We start from the raw sequence: 21537 nt of genomic DNA on the forward strand, positions 1-21537 counted from the left end.
TCTTTCCCCCACTTCAATCTGTGCTTTAATTAATCATTGAAACTATCTGGTTTCACTATGTCACTCTTGAAGTGAAAAGATAGTGTTCTAGAAGAGTATTCAATATGACTTATGTGAAGTGTTTGTGTTGTGTTTCAGTGCCTCTTGATTGCACACTGACCATGCTGAGCAAGGTGTACCAGATAAGTATGTTTCAGGCTGTAGCTGCAGAGGAAGGCTTTGCTGTTAGGAAGTCTTTTTGCTAAAATGTTAACAAGGCTCATACAAAAGAAAGGCTGAAGTTCTGATTTGAATGTAAATCTGTGGAAATTCTGTGGGTTGTATTGTGCATCACCATTCCAGAACTTTTCAGATAAGAGATATTTACCCCCTTCTCCCCACCCCTAAGTCTTTTCCTCTTTCTAATACTTCCTATTTCAGTATATGTCCTAAAAATAGATCTTGTCACAGTGATTGCTTTAGTTATGTGCATGGCACCTAAGCAGAGCCAGGGAGATGATGAATCATTTTTTTAAATCCTGGGTAAGAATCTGTTACTTTTTCCATTAAAATTAAACATCTTGTGAACAAAAAGGACAGACAACATAAGAAAAATTAGACAATTGGACTTCATGAAAATTTAAAAATACTATCAACAGAGTAAAAAAGGCAACTCACAGAATGGAAAAAATATTTGCAAATTACATATCTGATGATAGGTTTATAGTAAGAAGGTATACAGAACTTTTAAAACTCAACAGCAGCAAAAGCCACCTGATTAAAAAAATAAGCAAAGGACTTCAATAGACATTTCTCCAAAGGAGATATATAAATGCGCAACAACCACATGAAAAAAATGATCAACATCACTAGTCATTAGGGAAGTGCAAATCAAAACTGCAGTGAAATACCACCTCACCCCATTAGGATTGCCATTATACAACAAACAACAGAAAGTAGCAAGTATTGATGAGAATGTGAAGGAGATGGAAACTTGTGTATGTACTGTTGTTAGGAATGTAAAATTTTAAAGTGGCACAGCTGCTGTGGCAAACGATATAGCTGTTCCTCAAAAAATTAAAAATATAATTAGCATATGATCCAGTAATTCCATTTCTGGGTATATACCCAAAAGAATTGGAAGCAGGGTCTTGAAAAGATATTTTTATACCCATGTTTATAACAGCATTATTCACAATAAGTGAACTGTGGAAGGAACTTCAGTGTCCATTGATGGATAAATGGATAAGCAAACTGTGGTATATACATACAATAAAATATCATTCAGATTTAAAAAGGAAGGAAATTCTGACATGTTCTACAACATGGATAAACGTTAAGGACCGCTAAGCCAGGCACAAATAGACAACTACTGTATTTTTTTTTTTTTTACTTATTTGGGGTACTTAGAGTCAAAATCATGAAGCCAAAGACAATTGTGGTTGCTAGGGGAATAAGGAGGATGGGGAGTTACCATTTAATGGGTGCAGAATTTCAGTTTTACAAGACAAAAACAGTCCTGGAGATGGATGGTGATGATGGTAACACAGTGTTAAGAATGTATTTAATGCCACTGAACTATACACTTAAAATAGTTAAGATGATAAATTTTATGTTATATATATTTTATCACAATAAAAATTTGGAAGAAAAGAGAGGTAAAATAAGAACCGAAGATAAAATACTAAAATAAAGGCATAAAACTACATAACATTTAAACATCTCCCTATAACAAGGGAACGCCTGAGAGACTGTCAAAGTCAACAAGTTATACTTAGTGATTGAAGCCAGCAGACTGGAAAGCAGAGAAAAGAGAAAGCCCTGGTTTCAATGACATCATTGGAACTTCTGAACTCCTGCTTTGTCTGAAGCCCAACATACTCCTTGGATCTTTCTGTGATGTGAACCAATAAATAATTTTGCATAAACTACTTTAAATTAGGTTTTAGAAATAAGAGACTCTTAATGGATACATCCTGGTAGATATCTACATCACTGGGTGTAGTCAACTGTATGTCACAGCTCCATCTAGACTTACTATTCAGTTCTTCACTTACTCTCTTTCTGGCCTGTCTTCCCAGGATCTAGATAGCTATTCTTATATTCCCTGTTTTACCACAGCATTTGTGCATTTGGCATCCCAGTCCTCCTCTGTGTCATTCTATCTAACCATTCTCCCATAGTATCTTTACTTTTCTGATATCATTCACCTCGATAGAAATAAGCAAAAGATGAGCACCTTTCATTTATCTCTGGCACTCCTTCCCCCCTGAAATCAAGTGAGCCTGTAGGTGCTACGAAGATGTAAGAACATCTGAAGAGAGAAATTGGGTAGCAGCGTATAACCAGTTACAATAGTTATGGGAGTTTCTACTAGGGAGATTTGGGCACTCAGAGAATTTCAATAGAAGAAGTATGATGGTTCATTAGGGCTGAGTATCTTGTGTTGGTGGTGATTTCCCAATGGCCCTTTCTTGCTGACACATATTCTGGTCTATTTCCAATGAAGATGCTGTGATTTTTTTTTATGCATGGTGTCACTGAAAAGGTGTGCATTCCTTACTCTACATCATGCATGAGAAACGAGTCCTCAAACTCAGGAATCTCTGAAGAATCTGCTGTTTTGTACTCTCAACTATAAAACGTGCTGTTGCTGGGAGTATTGGTTTGGATAAAGCGTCTCCATTTTTCATGGCTACTTAGTGCTGCTACTTGCTCAAATGCCATGCTGTTTGAATCTATTACTTATGGGTGTGACTCCTGTTCTGATCGCCTCTTTCTCATACTTGGCCTATTCCTGTTTGCCATTCAACAATTTGTTTCAAGCATTATACTTTTTGCAGTGACTGGATCTTTAAATCTAGTCATTCTTCATGTGCATACCTAGGCGATTCATACTTATCCTTTTGCTATGGCACTTCTACAAGGAACATTCTCTGGCCCATTTTCCCATCCTTCACTTCCAAATGTGGAGTATGTGCCAGACTGAATGATTGATTATTTGAGTATCCTAAAATCATTTAGTCTCTATTCCAAAGGATTGGGTACAGTAGACATTTTTGAGAACGGTTGGTTGCCAAAATTTTTCATAGAATTTATTTGCAGAAAAGTTGTATTTTTGGATTTGGAACAAACTATTATATTTTGAAATTTTCTTAGAGACTAATTTAATATTAGAAAGGCATTTTGTGGATTAATCTTGTTGCTTAATCAAATTCTCCTCTTATATTTATGAAATTATCATTAGTCAGCCTACAACAGAAGCCAGACAAAGCTTTTAATGGTCAAGAGTTCAGTTACTGACAACACCTAGAAGTTGATGTGTGTGTTGTGTGTGTGAATTTCCCTTTTGGATGAAGCACATATTCCTGGTTAGCCAGGACCTCTAGCATTCACATGAAACGTATCTCCCATATGAAAATGTTATAGATGTCAGTTAGGGTCCCATGCCAACCCATATAAAGCCATAATATTTTTCAAATATGGACAGTGGTTTTGTTTATTTTTTATAGCAATTCAGAATTAGGTTTCCAAAGAAAATGAATTTTTACAGAAACCAACCCAACACAGGTATCTAGAAAAGTTGTCAGAAGAAAAAACCCAAGACTTTAATAGCATTTTTGTACATTGCTGATACTGTTTTCTATTGGTCTGCCTTCTACTCTTGCCCTCCTCTAAACTCTCTCAGGAGTGATGGTTTCCTATCATAAATTTGAAAATGGCATTCATTGATTAAAACAATTGGCCTCAAGGAGCTGCCTGAAGTGGCTCCTACTTCCCTGTCCATGTTCTTTTGGAATCGTTCTCCCAACTTCTCACCAAGCTTCAACTACTGACCTTTTAGTTCTATAAAGAAGTCAAATAATCTCCAGAGGCCTTCATACATACTTTTGACCCCCAATTTGCTAAAAAGCTTCTCATCTTTCTGGTGTCATTTTCAAACACTCTTCTTCCTATAGACTTGTTTTGACCACATAGTCTGAAGTGGGCCTCCTCCCTCATGGCTCATTATAATCCTATTGCATCTATCAGAATTTGTAATGAGATATTTATTAGTGTATTTACTTTCTACCCTTTAAAACTTCAAGCTACATGAAGGTAAAGCTCAATGTGTTTTATTTATTTTTTACTTTTTATATATATTTTTATTGATTTAAGAGAGGAAGGGATAGGGTGAGAGAGACAGAAACATCAATGATGAGAGAGAATCATTGATTAGCTGCCTCCTGCAGGCCTCACACTGGGAACTGAGCCCACACCTGAGCATATGCTCTGACTGGGAATTGAACCATTACCTCCTGGCTCATAGGTCAATGCTCAACCACTGAAGCATGCCATCTAGGCTCACCTGTGTTTTATACACTGCTATATGAATAATTGTGTCTAGTATATGATATGTTTAATAATATTTTGAATAAAGGAATATATATTATATGGACACATAAATTTTGAATTAAAAAGCAGTAAACTTTGCATGATTTTGGTTTGAGTTGCTAATATTCCCCACCATAGGTACAAGTAATTCCTAAAATATTGAGTATAGAGTACAAAAAACACTTGTTTTGAAATGTGTGGAATAAGCAAATGCATGTTGAAGTAACTGCCATTTGAGGCAGTAGGAATGTACTGAGTCACAGCATACTATTTTCCAGATGAATACAGTTCTATGTTTCTCTCTTTTTCAAATAGGAAATGTAATCCCACTTAGGAAAATATTGCGAGTATATAAGCATGTGAATAATCACAGTCTGGCTGTGCTCATAAATAATTTTCAATTTAGCAAATAGGTAGACACCCTTTTCCTTTCCTCTCTTACAGAACTGAAACTTTTCTTTCCAAGGAAGGCAAATTTGATTAAGGATAACTATGCATTGGTATTTTGCACTCTTCATTTTTCTGTGGTGATGGAATTATGAAACAACTTGGCTGGGCTAGAGTCTTACTGGTAGGTTTTCTGATGAGCATTGTTCCTTGAATTCTGTGAAATTACATCACTGGCATGTAGAATCAGTTTTTCAAGGATAGCTGCCATGGACAAACTGTACAATATACATATTTCCTGGGGGGAAAACCTATATAGGTATATGTTTGTGCTTAGGCTTAAGGTTTTAGTGTCAATTACAAAATATTTATCTTGATTAAAATGTCCCATTGATACCTGAATGCATCTAAGTGTCTTTGTTTCTCAAGGAGTAGAAATTTGGAATTAGATGATTTAAGTTTAAATCCTAAATAAAAGAAAAATTAGAAAGCAAGCGCTTTCACTTTGTTGTTGTAGGTGCAATTTCATTTAACACATACTACTGACCCTACATTTTCTCACCCATACATACACAAATATACACAGCCATACCTGTAATATTCTTTTCTTGGTTTTGCAACACGAATCATTTTCAATAGAAATTAAAGTAATTTAAGACATTCTTTTGGGGAAGAGCTGCCAGAAAACTGTTTAGTGCTTCTTCCGGGTGCTTCCCATTGTAACAGCGTTCAAAATGAAGAATGGTATGGGAAAAAACAACCTACTGGGTGACCTCAGTTTTTGCCTTCTATCTTGTGGGGTTTGACTATATTAGTAAGCTTGTTCAATAAAATATATATAAACACCATGTGATCAGTGGCTTGGTTTTGTTCACTACTACAGTCTCATTGCACAGGAGATGTTTGGATCATAGAAAAGACTCAACATATATTTACCAAATGAATGCATTTTTCTTCAATTGCCCAGACTGCCCATATTTGTTGGTAATATGGTGTGATGGTAACAGCAGCATAGCTGAGAAAATGGGCTCCTTTAGTGGACTGACCAGACTATACATGGATAATATCAGGTTGAACTGGACTGAGTAAATCTATGGGAATCTTTGGGAACATCTGGAGGCAGAGTACTAATCTTAGCTAACAGTTGCATAGCAATTTACTCTTCTAAGGGCTTTACTTATATTAAAACATCTTATCCTTACAATATCTGAAACTAGAGGTAGTAAATGTTACGTTACAGACGAGAAGCCAAAACACAGAAAAACATATCTATTAAGAAGCTGAAGAAGGCTCTACAATCTGCATTTTTAACTTACTATTGTGCCTTTCCTATATGAGGAATGGGGGTTTGGAAATAAATTAACTTAACTATTTAAAGAGAAGTAGACATATTTTGAACCCCAGGATAAAGAGGGACATGTCAGTTATAGACATTTTTTTAATGGAATAAACAGAGAACTGTGATGACGCTCTATATTCATTTCCATGTGTGTTAAGCTAGACATGTTGGATATACACGCAGACATGCACACCAATGCATACAAAATCATATATTATAATTTCCAATTAAATGTTTGACTATATATATGATCTTTTTTGGTTCATTTAAACTTTATGTAACACATTTTAAACTTTATATAACACATTGTTTTTCTTAAAAAGCATTTAGACACAGATTTTTAGAGAGGAAAGAGAACAAAATCTATAATCACTCTGCCTAGATAATCAATTGGTTTATTAAATACTATAAAGGTAATAATTGAATATGTTTAGAAAATTAAATAATTGCATATGTTTAGAAAATGGTTCAGAAAGAAAAATAAACATCAAAACCTGCCCTTCTCCTCACTATAAACCAGAAACTTTTACTCTTTAAAAAGACTTGTTTATTCAGTTTAACCTAGCATTATCAATTTTTTTTTGTAAACCAGAGAGCTATTCTTTAATAAAATTTAAATTTTATCTATAACGCATGCAAATTTACATGAATGTATTGTGTGTTTTTCAATTTCACTCCTGAGAAAGCAATTGAATAGTGTCTCATTGTTTAGATATGTCACATTAGGTATCTATTCTTCTACTGGTTGACTTTTTTGGTTTTTTGATTTTACAAAATTAGCTATAATACTATAATTCCTATGGGCGCACCCATGTAGATTTTTGTATAGATATGTTGCAAATTCTTAGACTTCCTGTCTAGTAGTATATATACTTTTATTTTATTCATTACTGAATTTATTGGGGTGACATTTATAAATAAAATTATATTGGATTCAGGTATACCATTCTATAATACATCACCTGCATATTGTATTGTGTGTTCATGGCACCAAGTCAAGTCTCTTTCTATCACTGTTTATATCCCTTTACCCTCTTCTACCTCCCCCTACACTTTTTATTTTAAGAGATAGTGCCAAATTACTCTTAAAAGGTGATTGATTTATATGCTCACCAATAGAATATGGGAATTTCCATTTCCCCACACCCTGGTTATCAATTAATTGAAACTAAACCACTTATCTGATAGGCAAAAATCAGTGTCCTATTTTAATTATTTAATTGTGAATGAGTTTGGACACCTCACATGTTTATTATTTTGCTTACTATAAAATTGCATTCCCATTTTCATTGGGCTGTATGTTACCTTACTTATTTCTTTGAGCTTTCTATTATTGTTTAATGTTTTCCTTTTATAAAACATTCTTGCTGCTCACAATTCACCATAGCTAAGATCTGGAAACAGGCTAAGTGCCCATCAGTAGATGAATGGATTAGAAAACTGTGGTACATCTACATGATGGAATACTATGCTGCTGTAAAAAAGAAGGAACTCTTACCATTTGCAACAGCATGGATGGAACTGGAGAGCATTATGCTAAGTGAAATAAGCCAGTCAATGAAGGAAAAATACCACATGATCTCACTCATTCATGGATAATAAAGACCATTACAAACTTTTGAACAATAATAGATACAGAGGCAGAGCTGCCTCAAACTGATTGTCAAACTGCAGTGGGAAGGCCAGAGAGGGTTGGGGGGCAGAAGGGAGGGGAGTAAGAGATCAACCGAAAGACTTGTATACATACATATAAGCATAACTAATGGACATAAAACACTGCGGGGGTAAGGGAGGGCAGGGATTGTCAAGGGCGGGGGGTGGGGGAAGGACACATATGTAATACCCTTTGTAATACTTATTATAATATTTTTTTAAAAAAAGAAGAAAAGAAAACAGAAAAAAAAAACGAAAAAAAAACACCATTCTTGCTGCTAATTTTGGCCTTACGCTAAAGAACTTCGTAAACAGGTCTGTAAAATGAGATAAAGATATTCCTAATGCCTTATTGAAAACTTTGCTCAAAGGTTTAGCAAAGAGGATTTTATAAGGGAAATGATGAGATGGCAAGCTCCTAAGGAAATACAATAAGTGGGAGGGGGATAAGCTTAATTGAAGCAGAAACGTCTTATTACATGATAATTCTTTTGGTACTCTTCTCTTTTATAGGTTTTACTACTACTTTATATTATACACTAGAGGCCCGTTGCACGAAGAGATTCGTGCAATAGGCCTTCCCTTCCCCTGGCTGCCAGCACCGGTTTTCCTCTGGCACCCGGGACCCAGGCCTTTGCTCCGGCCGGAGACTTCAGTCTTCGCTGCTCCAGCCAGAGCCTTCAGTCTTTGCTCCGCTGCTTCGCTCCTATGTATGCAAATTAACCGCCATCTTTGTTGGGTTAATTTACATACTCTCCTGATTGGCTGGTGAGTGTAGCGGAGAGACCGTCAATTTACATGTTTGTCTATTATTAGGTAAGATAGTTGGGCAAAAGTAGGTTTGCAGTTGTTCATATGGAAAATAATATAATAAGTAATCCTATATAATAGAAAGGTAATACAGACAGTTCTTGGGTTACGTCGGACTTGACTTACATCGTTTCGTGGTTATGTCTCCATCTTCCATCTATCTATCTATTTATCTATTTATCTATCTATCAATATAAAAACAGGTAATATGCAAATTAACCAGGCGTCATGTCTGGCTCAGGAGGAGGCTGCACCACGACCACTCAGGAGGAGTTGTGACCGCAGATGGGCGGGTGGGGACTGCATGCCACCCTCAGCCCCAGTGGACACATACCAGGGGTGGGAGCGTGCTCCGAGCGGCTGCAGCATGGCTTGGAGCATGCCCCCAGTGGGTGGTAGCAGCGGCTGGAGTGAAGCAGCCCTGGTCCCAGATGCCTGGTGGTGGCTGGAGCAAAGCATCCCGGGTCCCGAGTGCCTGGCAGCAGCCGGAGTGAAGCAGCCTGGGTCCTGGGTGCCGGAGGGAAGCAGGTGCTGGCAGCCAGGGGAAGGAAGGCCTAATCTTGCACGAATATTTGTGCATCGGGCCTCTAGTTTATTTATATATAAAAAAAGTCCCGTCATTTTGACGTATGTACATATGTGCTTTATGTTTTTTATTATTTACCACAAGCAAAGGTCAGGAATTATTATCTTTCTTTTAAATTTTTTTTACTGTTTCACTTCATTACTGCTGTGTATGTGCTCCATGTGAGTGACGTAGGTGCTTATGTAGGTGGGTTCTGACTTATGGCGAAAATCGCGTTATGTTGCGCTGTAGGAATGGATCTCCAATGTAACCCGAGGACCTACTGTATGCAAATCGACCAAACAGTGGAACGACCAGTCACTATGACACACACTGACCACCAGAGGGCAAGCGCTTAATGCAGGGGCTGCCCTCTGGTAATCAGTGCGCTTCCACAGGGTAAGCCCCACTCAGCCAGAAGCCCTGAGCCGGCTTATGGCTGGCGAATGCAGCAGTGATGGCGGGAGCCTCTCCCACCACAGCAGCAGCTCTAAGGATATCTAACTGCCAGCTTAGGCCCACTCTTGGTGGGGAGCAGGCCTAAGCCATCAGTCGGACATCCCCCGAGGGCACCTGGACTATGAGAGGGCTCAGGCCGGGCTGAGGGATTCCCCCTCCCAAGTGCCTGATTTTCTTGCACCGGGCCTCTAGTCATTTATTATTAATCTTGGGAATTTTTATTGCTATAGCACATAAATTTTTTGAATTTCACTGGGACCTGACAGTTAACTCCCTTTTTATTTTTTTATTTCCGATGGAATATTTTGAAATACTTTGGTTGTTTTTATATATTATGAAGTCTACCATAACATTAATTCTATCCTCCTTAATTTCATGCTAAAAAGTATCTATTCTGTTAGTGTCCATGCTGTCATTGACAATCTCTTAATTTTAAGACCTCAAATTAATTTTAAAATTGGATCTTTTGGTCTGTTGTCAGTTACTCCAAAATGTATATTTTATGCAGAGGCAACTAATTGGTTCCATATAATCAAAATTATTATAGTCCTAAAATTCTATAATCTATATGTTTACTTTCTAGACATTTCTGTTTTATCATAATTTGAGATTTTTTTGTGACCTCAAATAATTTCTGTATGCATTTTTCATCTCAAATTTTTTAGTTAGAACTGAAAAATCTGACTAAAAGTTATAAAATTTTAAATAATAAAAAAATTATTTAAAAATTAAGCCAAAATTGTTTGCAAACTATGTGATGTTTAGTCAGCATTTATATTTAGAAAAGTAATATAAAGAAAGACATTTTTTTCAATAATCTATCTGGAAAAATTGTTTTAATATTACAAGATCTTAGTAATATATTCCAAATGTAATCATCAAAATCTTTATTTTTCCCCATATTAAAACACTAACAGCATGCATATATTTTTTTAAAATATATTTTTATTGATTTCAGAGAGGAAGGGAGAGGGAGAGATAGAAACATCAATGATGAGAGAGAATCATTGATCGGCTGCCTTCTGCACGCCCCACACTGGGGATTAAGCCCGCAACCCGGGCATATGCCTTTGACTGAAATCAAACCTGGGACCCTTTAGTCCGAAGGCTGATGCTCTATCCACCGAGCCAAACCAGCTAGGGCTAGCAGCATGCATATTTTTAAAATACCAAAGCTAAGGGGCAATTTTTTTTCAGTTACAAATTTAAAAATGTTGTTTATGTGTGAGCTAAATGCTAAAAAAATTCTTTGTGCTACACTGTCCAGATTATTTACCTAGTCCCTACTATTGTTAATTATCTTTTGATTTTAAAAATGATAATAAGGAGCTCAAATTTACAGTATTATTAAAATAAGGAAGTGAATTCTTTTGTATAAATCCACATCATTGAACTAATGACCCTTCTCATTACAAAACATTATATTTTAAATGCACCACTGATTGTCTCATTCATCCATTTATTCATTCCACAGAGATTTACGTATTTATCTAATGGTTACTAAGCACATATTATGTACAAGGCATTGGGAATAGTGACAGGAAAAAAAAGATTTCTCAACTTATAGAAAAGAAAGTAATAGGAATGCTTAAAATAATAATATAGTTGAGTGTAATGTTGAAAGTGTCCATGGGGGCCATGGGAACCAAGGACATATACAATCCAGCCTTATCAAGAATAGTAAATATTTTATGCAGGCAATTGAGGGTAGAGACATGAGAGCAGATGTAATGGTGTTTTGTGTCTGGGAGAAATCTCTATGGATTCTGGAATATAGACGGCAACTGACAAGTGTGAGGAGGGAAAAAGACACAAAGATATAGCAAAATTATCAAGTGTAAATTAAAACACTATTTTAAAGATGGGGGAAAGGCCCTCCATAATTTTAGCAGCATTACTTCATATACACTATCATTGCTAAAAGTTTTTGCTCACATATTGGAGGAGTATTTTTTTCTTAGGGTACGAAATCTGTGTTCTTTATTCAACTTGCTTAAGGAAGAGATATTGGTGAGGAATGTAGGTGGTCATTTCAGCTTTGGGACTTCAGGGTTCATAAATTTTTAACTTAAAAAATAAAATGCCAAAATGCACAGAGTTAACTACTTCAAAGTGGGAGTGTTAGATCCAGTCAACTTGGACATGACATCAAAGTTCTCAAGCTTTGAGCACACAAAGTCCTGCAGCTCGGCTCTTTGTAATGTTAATTTGTTCTCAAAGAAAATAAATTTTATAATGCTCCAAGCTCCCAACTAATTTTTTTTGACACCTGAGAAAACGAAAGTCTTTGTAAAGATACATTTCACCTGCTGACTCTCTCCAGTAATCACCCCACTACTCAGTGTAGGTGTTTTTTTTTTTTTTTTAATTGTACTCCTTCAGTCAAAAGCTGACACAACTGTCGAAATACAGTCACTGTTACACTAGTCAGTCTCACTCCAATAATGTGTCTGTCATCATGTTAAAACAGTCATTTGCTGACATATTTTATGGCCATGAACATGTTTCAGAAACCAGCAAAAAGGATTGGCCTTTAAAAAATAAGCTAGAGTAGCATTTCTTTCTAGTGAAACGACATATAATTTGAAATAATAGTGTGTCAATAGTGGCTATAGGAAATTGCTAGAAAGTGGACAGTTCCAAGTCCATTTTTATCTGGGGAAAAAGTAGTTCTTTTTAAATGGGCAAACACATTATTAAATTAACAGCATTTTTGTCAGAATTTAAAAATGTTTATTTCACAAGGTTTGGAGTTCTGAACGTCTCTAAATATGTAGAATAGCTACTTTGTAAAGAATAAATGTTAATGCAGTACAAGAGAGCATTCTATTTTCAATATCTCTTCATTTATATTACAGCATGTCCTAATTGACTTTTGCATTTAATAACTTCTATTGGAAAATGTAAGGAAAGTCAGGGAAAATTTATGAAGAGAAACATAAACATCCCCATTGAACCTTGTGTTCAATGGTTTATTCCGAAAGCTCAAAATATGTCATGGATAAAGTCTCATTATTTAATAGGTAGGAAACAGTTTTGAAAATAATAAGACATAGAAAAATCCAATAAAGTTAAATAGAAATGCACACTAATTTTTTTACATGCCATTGATATTGCAAATAGGAATATTTTAGTGGATCCCTAAGTAGTTATAAGAATAGCATCTCTTTAGAGTGAAGTATTTACTCATTAACAAATACCCGCTAGTTCTCACTCTGCATTCAACTTTATACAAAGAAGAGCTCACATTCTCTTCATAAGGCTATTGTATTTTGATTCATCAGGATGTTTCTAGATAATCCTGAAATCATATTGTTGAAGTATGAAAATCATTAAATATGAAAGTAGTTTCTTACATTATAAACCACTTGCTAAAGTAGAAAAAAGATCTCTGTCCTAACATCTATTTCATCAGCACTGGCACACTATTGGAGTTGTGGGTAAAAAAAATCCTACACTTTTATGTTAAACATTATTGAAATTATAGTGAATTTTGTAACCAACAAGATTTGTTAGTTCTTTTAAAGCAATTTTTAAATAGCATTTCAGTGTTTCCTATGAGCACAGACATATAAATCTAGTATCGTCAACTCCCTAGAAGCACGGAAAGCCAAACTGTTTTATAGATGCTTATGTCCACAGAAGCAATTTTTACAGAAGAAACATTATTTCACTTACTTGGCTTCTTTGTTCATTAAGCTAATTACTCTAGTCTACATTCATGTCTTTCATCTACCTTGTTTCTTGAGCTTGATCCTCTCCCAACCTTGAATCGACTGTTACTGAACAGCTGAAGCTGAACAGGAAGGAATTGCAGGTGTCAACTCACAGTTTACAAATATGACATCTCCTCTGGCATAGCTGGAAATATGAAATATTGATTTATGTGCAGTAAAAGGTCTTATAAAAATGATCACATACACATGAGAGATTAATGCGCAGGAGATCAATAGAAATTTCATTCTTGACGCTAGACTGTCACCTATGGTGAAATGCTAAAATACAGAAATCAATATTATCTATGAAATGTCAAATTTATTATAATTATGAGGATGAAAGCTGGCCAAGTGGCTCCCAGGAGAGAAGGAAGGATAGGTTACTGTGCTGAAGCATCCTTCATGTCCCTTGTTCACTTGCTGCCAATTTGAGAGCAATATTGGTGCAGGGGGTTTTCAGGCATTATGTACCGCTGTGTAGTAACAAATTCCTGCTGGAATATTTAACTCTTGAAACTGACAATAATGCAAGTGTCCACAGAGGCAAAAGGCACGGAACTTTTAGCTCCAAAATATGGAGAACATTTTCACATAGATTTTAATGTGGTATGTGTACCACAGCCCATTGCTTAGGAAAATTGAGCTTTTACAGACAGAAGATTAACAAGATCTTGGTGCAATTTTATTCAAGCTCATGTTCTGTTCTCTCCAGTGGTAGGGGGGGAAGGGGGAAATCCTAAATTATCTATTAGTAGGCTTCACATTTTCTATAGTTTAAGCCATTAGCTTGATTCTTAGAAATTGCCATTCAATTTCCACTGCTAGGCAGCAATTCTTTGAAAAGATTTTTATGAGTTTGTGGCAGCCCACCAGTCTCATGTATCAAGTTTAATAGAGTCTTTGAAAAAGTAACACAAAGCTAAAATTTTATGAGCCTATAAGAAAACAATAAAATGCGAGTATTTTGTCTTTCCTATTAAGTGGGAAGGGGGATTTTTAGAAGTTGAAGGTAAAAGCATAAAAGAAAAAATACTTCTTTTAACATATTCTCCATGTCTACAGACTTCTAATAAGTATAGGTTTTACTAATGAATGTTAATGACGTTACACTGTGATTCTTGGAGTGATTGGGACTTGGTGTAGGTACAAGGGAGGACAAATGCACTTGCCCAATTAGTGAATTAGGAATCATGAAGGAAAGTTAGGTTATATTGTAGATAGCATAGGTGATGAATAGACTGTGTTCTTTTCTGTCAATGAAAACTATTCATAAAGCTCTTTTTATTCAAATTTTAATGAATCACAGTTTTAAATATAAGCAGTGTGCTCTGTGAGCCACACCCATAGAACATCATGAAAAACTTGTTTATTTTGCTACTGTAGGGCCTCCATATAGAAAGTGCTCAGAAATTCATGAAATGAATGAATGAGTGAATGAAAGATTAATTCATCCCATGGTTCTCATGAGTTATAAAAGATACAATTTCTTCTCATTTGGACTTAATGTTCTGTTGTCTTCTCTTATGATTGTCTTTTCTCTTCCCCTCTTTCTCAGAACTGGATAGTTCCAAGACTTCTGGTTGGAATGTGGATTTGAGTACTAATTGCTATGTATCAAAAACTCAAAACATAAAAATCTGCCTAGTGTAGATGCATTTCATTATGCATCCCTCACTAAATTTTTAACTAGAATTACACACAATGTGAGAAATTTACTTTCATTATTAGTAACATTAATTTGTTTTATAACCATTATAAATTTGTTAATAGTCTTATTTGCTATTCCATATTTTCTCGATTCTTCCTAGCTCTAAATTTATTTTGAAGCTTTTTAATTCTTAGGGAGCTGTTTCTTGTCTATATTAGATTTAGTTGAATAGATTTTGACTGAAGAAATATCTAAACATTAATATCTAGCATTTATTCTCAATTTTTAATTAGTGACAATCATGTCTCCTTCCCACTAGTAAATTACCATTTTCTAGAGTTTCAGTTTTTCGGTGCTATTGTGTAAAGCTATTGTTTTGTCCATGACATATATTTTCCAAGTATTACTTTTTTATTACTCATGGAGGAGCACCTACCATAGGTGCCACAATCTGGCAGAATCACACATCTCTCAGAGAGGAACACCAAGAGGAGTCAGAGGGGGGGCTCGTAAATGCTGAGCAGGACCCCGTGCGAATGTCGTTTACGTCAATGGACGTTACTTGATTGTCTACTATATGCAGGAACCTGGGATAAAACAATGACAAGGGCACAGAAAGAACACTCAAAAGGGTGCACAAAATAGTACAAATTGTATGGTATTTAGGAATAGGAAATATTTAGAAAAGGAAATTTCAAGACTGGGAACCTATACAAGCTATCCCAAATCCTTGCATTCTCAGCTCAAATAATAACCCATTTCTGTACTCTTTAGAAAGGAGTCAGTCCATAGACATTCCAGAGATATAAAATATGAAGTTCTTTCTCATCTATTATTACTGAATTACCTACTCTTCCTAAATATTATCTCTTTTGACCAGAATTGTAGGATTATTATTTCTGCTAAAGATGATGGAGGATTCATAAACTTTCCTCCAGTTGGTAATATAAACATTTTAAAAAAAATAAATCTGGAAAAGAGATAAAGATTTATTTTTAAAAAACGATGTAGCATTTATACAATTTATAAATAGAGATTTGGGAAGATTTTCCACTCTACACAGCTTCTTAAGGCTTTCCCCCCGCCTCCTCTGTACCTCAAGTACCCAAAGCAGTTCAAGTTAATACTTAATGCAACCCAGTTGAAGAGATAGGCATTTCTGGCAGTCAGGTCTCAATTAAGAGATAAAAGACAAAAAGTGCAAAGCGCTTGATAAAGCTAAGAATACAAGGCCAGCCATGGATGTGCTTGAAGCTGTCCATAGCGATAACTGGATAGTCAGCTGGAATCTTCTTGAATTGAAGTGGGTGCTCTAACTTATCAAATTCCACATATGGGGAAATTATTGGTGCCTACAGTGGTGATTAACACTAACCCACTGGGTCAGAAACAAGCTGGGATAAAGGTGAAAACTGTATCTGACTATCAACACCAAATACATCCATTTAGAGAAAGATAGCGGAGGGTTTTTTTCTTTTTTTATATCTTCAGTTGTGCAGGTTGTCAGGCCGGTCACACAGTTAACGCTGCATATAGAGTGCTCTCTATAATGTGCAAATTGCAATGCACATTAAAATGTAATCTACTTTAATAAGTCACATGAAGATTACATTTTAAGATAATTGTTTGCGTATTTATACTACACGCCAAAAATATTTTCCTGCTTTGTTTACAGTATTTTCTCTTTGCCTTTGAAATATAATGATCGCAACTATTAGCACTAAATAACTCCCCCTTCAAATGGTTGGGGGTGAAGTTACGGAGATTCAAATATTGGATTTCTGGAATCATGGTTCACAATATAATGTTCAAACTGCATGATCTTATTGAATTTTCCAAAGTTAAACTTGTTATGATGTTATGATAATAAAAAACCTCACTCTGCATCAATAATTAGGATGCTTGACTTAAATTATGCAGATCATTTTACAAAGTGGTTCACTTTCCAATTCCAGTGTAGACAAAAATATTTGAGAGGTGACAATTGTTGAAATGTTTATAATAAACATCATAACCTGGGCTTTCTGACAAATCTATTTAATGAATAAGCAGAGAATTGAAAATATACCTGAATTATTAGTTGACAGAAGTATGTATTTTTGAAATCTGAAAATTATAATGCTCAAAACTTGCTGCATTATTTTGTTTTGTTTTGTGGAGAGCCTATCCTTGAAGAACATGCACATGGCTTAATCATATGACCACTTATTTAATTATACTCATGTCCCTAGTATTTGTCAGATCACCCAGAAAGGTTATAATAACCTTCCTCTGGAGCAATGGGACACTAGGTTAATGTATTTGTTTCCTCAATAATCTCTGGATTAACAGGTAAAATTTTCAAACTACTTTCTGTTGGAATAACTCAGTGGCCTTCATTTTTATCTGCTTGAATATTATGTCACGAGTTTCTGACGTTTTGAAAAAATAATGAATATGCTGAGAGAAATCTTTCTATTTTATGTGATATAAAAGCCAACTGAAACGAGCTATAGAAAAAGAAATATTAGTTTATATATGTAATGAAAATTTGGTAGGAGGTCTACAGGAGCTCAAATAATATGATCAGAATTCAGACTCTCTTCATCTCTTGGCTGTGATTTCCTCTGTGCTGGCCTCCTATTCAGGTAGCTCCTCCCACAGAAAGGTTAGATGCCCTCAGCAATTCAATGCTGCATTGTGACCAACCCCAATCCAATGGAAAGAGAAGCTCCATTCCAATATGCTCATTACAAGTTTGTGAGTTGACCTTCATTGACTTGCTTGGGTCCTGTGCCCATCCTTGACCCAAACACTCTGGCCAGACACATGGAATATGCCATTTATAATACCTGGATCACATGTGCTACCCTAGTTCAATCTGTGTTGTTGACAGTGAGCTGTGAGGCTCTGTCTTGTGTCCTATATCTAATGTTTGGATTCTTGTGAACTGAATCACAGAATTGGGTGTGAAGGAAGATGGCTCTCTAGGAAACATAAAGTTATATTACCAGAAGAAAGAATGAAGTTTGAAGTCACAGGAACCATAGGTATACATTGAAAGAAGTGAAAGATGAAAAAAAGGAAATATTAGAAAAAGGATTACGAAAATTAAAAGCCTACAGATGCTCTGAAATCATATCTACTAAATGACTGAAGGTTTCTCAAAGGCTGTATCCAGTTATTATGTCAAACACTGTAGAACATTACTCAAATATCCAGGTCTGTCAAAATATTTTGGAATATATTCAATTCTGTAGGTGAGAAATATGGCCAATACATTATTTTTGAGGATGGCCAAACTAGGAGAAAACTCAGCATATACAGACTTTCTTGTTTTTAATTTAATCTGAATTTTGGTTTTGAAGGCAACTGGGAGTCAAAGCTGGGGATGAGCAGAAGTGACACGTTTCCCCCTAATAGGAGAGTCATCAGCTGCGGACATATGCTGACTGATCACACCACATTAAATTCTGCTGCCCCTAGAGGACATTATTTTTAATGTCAGGGATAAAAGTGAATCAGAATGGGAAGAGGAGAAAAATGATTACCTTGATGAGTTTCAGTGGATTAGCTAAAATAATATTCAACTGTAAGATCTAATCAATACCACTAAACAGCTTATTCTAGAGTCCAGTGATGGCGAACCTTTTGAGCTCGGCGTGTCAGCATTTTGAAAAACCCTAACTTAACTCTGGTGCCGTGTCACATATAGAAATTTTTTGATATTTGCAACCACAGTAAAACAAAGACTTATATTTTTGATATTTATTTTATATATTTAAATGCCATTTAACAAAGAAAAATCAACCAAAAAAATGAGTTCGTGTGTCACCTCTGACACGCGTGTCATAGGTTCACCATCACTGTCTAGATAGGTTAAGAGAAAGATAGCATCTGAAAGATTTGGTGTCTAGAATAAATTAAACGTACTGTATTTTGTGAAGAAAATATTTTATACTTTATACTTGGTTCAGAATCTTATCTTATTCAATTTTGTTCTGTCCTTTGGCAATTAACTACTTCTGAAATACAAAATTATTTTTTATATTTATATTCTATTGTTTCCAGCAAAAGATGTTCTTCTTCCCATCATGATTTTAAGCACTGTTTTATGAAATTTCTAAATTCTAGACTTTAGAACAGGATGATTGAACAGACTCAGGATCATAAATCTATTTTATAAACAATTCTCCATAATTTCTTCTCAATCTATCATTACAATATACAGTATTTATCTTCAGCAAATCATCAGATTGTACTAAATTGTGTCAATCTGGTAGCCTATTGCATTTTTAAATTATTTTCTAAATTATCTCAGATTAAAATCTGTATGCTATTGGAGTATTTTGTATATGAAATTAAGATATTACAAGATTTGTATTGAGTTTTAGATAAGGCATTACATTTCAGTTTATCATGAATTGTTTTCACATTTTCCAAGCAGTCTAGTCTGGATCGACTTTATGAGCAGTCATCTTTGTGCTGTATTTGAGGGGCAGCCAAAAGGCTCTCTGGACAAACTGAAACTTCCTTCATCACTGAGTCTCATAAAACAAGTACTGAAATTCCTATCAAGTGAGCCATCTTGTCATTAACTCATTATCCCTAGAAAGGCCTGAGAGGATAACATGTAGGGTCATTAACAGAGCCATTACCATTTGAAGCCAGAAAAGGTATGGCGGCTGGGAAGGAAACGGGGGAAAGATAGGGTCTCCAGCCCTGTGGTTTGCAGAGGGAGATCCTGTTTAATTGCAGAAACAGAAATAATTTCACAGTTTTGCCTTCTTCGTCATTTTGTATAGAATAGACTCTAAGCTGAGATAGTATAAATAAGAGCAATTGGCTTGAGATATAAAGATTTTATACAATATTTAATGCATATGATTTTGGAAGATATGGTTCTTTGTTAATAATGGGTTTTTCTTTATTCATCTGTTCATTCTTTTATGTAACAATAGGTGTTTTTCAAGTTTATTACGTGCCAGGTATTGTCCTAATTGTATTACCTGTGTTATCTCATTTAAGCCTTCTAAACAGCTCTCTGAGATAGGTACTATTACGATCCACATTTTACAGAATGAAACAACTAGCATAGACATTAAATTAGCAAGGACATAGCTGGTAAATGATGTGTGTAGGAGTTGAGGAGAGTGAAACACAGCAAACAAGTAACATGTAATGAAAATCTAATACATGTAAAAAATAAAAATGGGTGATATGACAAAGTTATGGAGTTTGTGTGTAGGAAGGTAGGAATTATGTTGCATTAGGTGGTTATGAAAGGATTCGAGAGGAGATAAAATTTGAGAGAAAACCTGTAAGATAAATAACAATGAGCTAAGCTTCTAAGAAAAGAAGCTTGGTGAGTTGATGAAAAGAAAAAGGATTCCCTGTTAACCATGTCTCAAGTATAATTCTTCTCTTGCAAAAGCCTGGTTTACTTAGAGATCTAGCAAGATCAGAGAAAGATTAAGTAGTTGTTTTTTAAGTTCTGTTCAATTTGCTCATTCTCTCTGGAATTAGCAAATCTTGGATACTGAGTGTCTTTCTCACCTTTTGGGTTTCACATAGAATTTCTCTCTCTTGCCTTTATCATCCCAAAATTTCTCTGATTGGTGTACATACTAAAGTTCTATTTAATATAGTTGCATTTAACTGAGAAGCAGCTTCTTTATGTATTCCATCTTTATTAAGATTAGAGTCTGGATTTTATTAAGAAAGAATAAGCTTTGCCAGGCTGGCGTGGTTCAGTGGTTAAGCATCAATCTATGAACCAAGAGGTCACAGTTGGATTCCCAGTCAGGGCTCGATCCCCAGTGTGGGGCATGCAGGAGGTAGCCAATCAATGATCCTCTCTCATCACTGATGTTTCTATCTCTCTCTCCCTCTGCATTCCTCTCTAAAATCAATAAAAAAGATATTTTTTAAAAAGGAACAAGTTTCTTTAATTCATAGGCTTACTCAAACACTAATCAATGGCCTACATATGTACTTTGGGTAATACCAAAATGAATTTGTCATGGGTGCTGTTCTTCAGAAGTTTAAATCTAATATAATACATATTTTAAAATATATATTATATAAAAAATATTTGCCTTTTTATTTTATTTTTTAGTATTCCATCAACCATTTTGCCGTGTGATTCCACTCTCCCTGGAGTCCATAGGCCACTCAGAGAAAACAAGGAAGTTATTATTCAGGCTTAAGTTTCAAAAGCAATTTTAAGTTAAGGAGATAAGAGATAAAAAATGAAGCTTTCTTGCCCAGCTGGTGTGGCCCAGTGGTTGAGAGTCAACCCATGAACTAGGTTTCAGGCTTGATCCCCAGGGGTGGGGGGGTAAGTGGGGGTGCAGAAGGCTGCTGATCAATGATTCTTTCTCATCATTGATGTTTCTATTCCCCTCTCCCTCTCTCTTATTATTTCTGAAATAAATAAGAACATATTTTAAAAAATTAAAGAACCACATGAGGCTTTTTTGAGAGACAATGGTATTCAAAATTCCAAAAATATGTATGTACATAGCAGGAGCAAAACTTAGCAATCTTAGTGTCTTATTATAAAGCATATGTATGGAGATTACATGACATGATTTAAGAAAAGTTCTTAACCAAGTATCAGGGGCAG

This window comes from Myotis lucifugus, unplaced genomic scaffold (assembly GCF_000147115.1).
Source record: "Myotis lucifugus unplaced genomic scaffold, Myoluc2.0 scaffold_89, whole genome shotgun sequence".
Lineage (NCBI taxonomy): Eukaryota > Metazoa > Chordata > Mammalia > Chiroptera > Vespertilionidae > Myotis > Myotis lucifugus.